The sequence below is a fragment of the Aplysia californica genome, unplaced genomic scaffold (genome assembly GCF_000002075.1).
Source record: "Aplysia californica isolate F4 #8 unplaced genomic scaffold, AplCal3.0 scaffold00095, whole genome shotgun sequence".
Classification (NCBI taxonomy): domain Eukaryota; kingdom Metazoa; phylum Mollusca; class Gastropoda; order Aplysiida; family Aplysiidae; genus Aplysia; species Aplysia californica.
The window spans coordinates 1,254,426-1,255,706 of record NW_004797365.1 but is presented as its reverse complement, the minus strand read 5'-3'; positions in this window follow the sequence as shown (position 1 = coordinate 1,255,706).

The following is a 1,281-nucleotide window of genomic DNA, read 5'->3' as shown; positions in this document are numbered from 1 at the left end:
AGAGAGAGAGAGAGAGAGAGAGAGAGAGTGAGAGAGAGAGAAATACAAATTGGGTACAGAAGGTAGCGAAGAGAGAAAATTAAAAAGGGAAAAAAGAGGAGGAAGAAAAAGAAGTTGGCTATTTGGCTCAAGGACGCGGAGAATTCTTAGATTCAAGAACGAATGAGCATTCAGATCCACTTAGCTAAAAACGTAGGTTTTGAGGGGAGCTTGACCAGGGCCTCTCTGACAAGAACCAGCTGTTTCTCCAACGTGCCTTTGTGGCATGTTGACAGGCGTTATGGTATGTAGGCAATAACTTACTGAAACATCGCTGGGAATCATTCGTGTCTATCAAAACACCATTCATTAACATGCCCTCCGGATATCAAAATACGAAGTAGCCTTGACTTCGTATAATGACCTCTTATATATATATATCGAGATGGAGAAAGAAAAGGTGGAAAGAAAAAAAAGGGGGGAAAAGGGGGGGGGCTAACATTGAGAGGATTTAAGGGGAGAGGGCGTTTGTAAAGACTATGGTAATAAAAGAAACGGAGAATGGAGAATCACGAGAAAGACCGTTGCAGATAGATCAACAGATAAACCAATAAACTGATAAAACAGTACGAACAGGAGAATGGAAGGGCTTGGATGGATTGATAGACAGACAGACAGACAGGCAGACAGACAGAGAGACAGAAAGACAGACAGACAGATAGATAGACAGATAGATTTAGAACATGCATGCAAGTCTTTCAGATTAGCTTGAGTAAACATAAGCACGTAAAAAATGTGTTCTCCTTTTTGAAAAAAAAAATGTCAGAAACACAGAAGCACCTAATGGAAAAGTAAACTTAAGCCCCTTGTTTGGACCCTATTTGACCTTCTACGCACATAAGGTCTCCTCTTTCGGAGGGGACACATTATGTTGGTTGCCGTGACGTCAATTAGAAGAGACGCTCTGATCTGACCTTTTTATTTGTTTAAAGAATGCAGTTTCTAAGATCCTTGAATAGACGTAAAGGCCGTGAACATGTAGCTCTCAGTGGCAAAATTGAAGGTAAAGGAGACTGGGGTAGGCCTAAAACAACCTATTTGGAAAGGGAAACAGTCGGGTGGGTGACGTGGAAAGATCAGGATAATGTAACTTTCGTGAGAGTATCCGAACAAAGGAAAGAACGGAGAACCATAATCGTCGATTCCGAAGCAGATCTGGCACTTGATGATGATAGAAGGTAAAAATGTACTTTTACCGAAGTAGGACCTGCCAATGGCACACCTAAAGCTCAAAAGCACGAA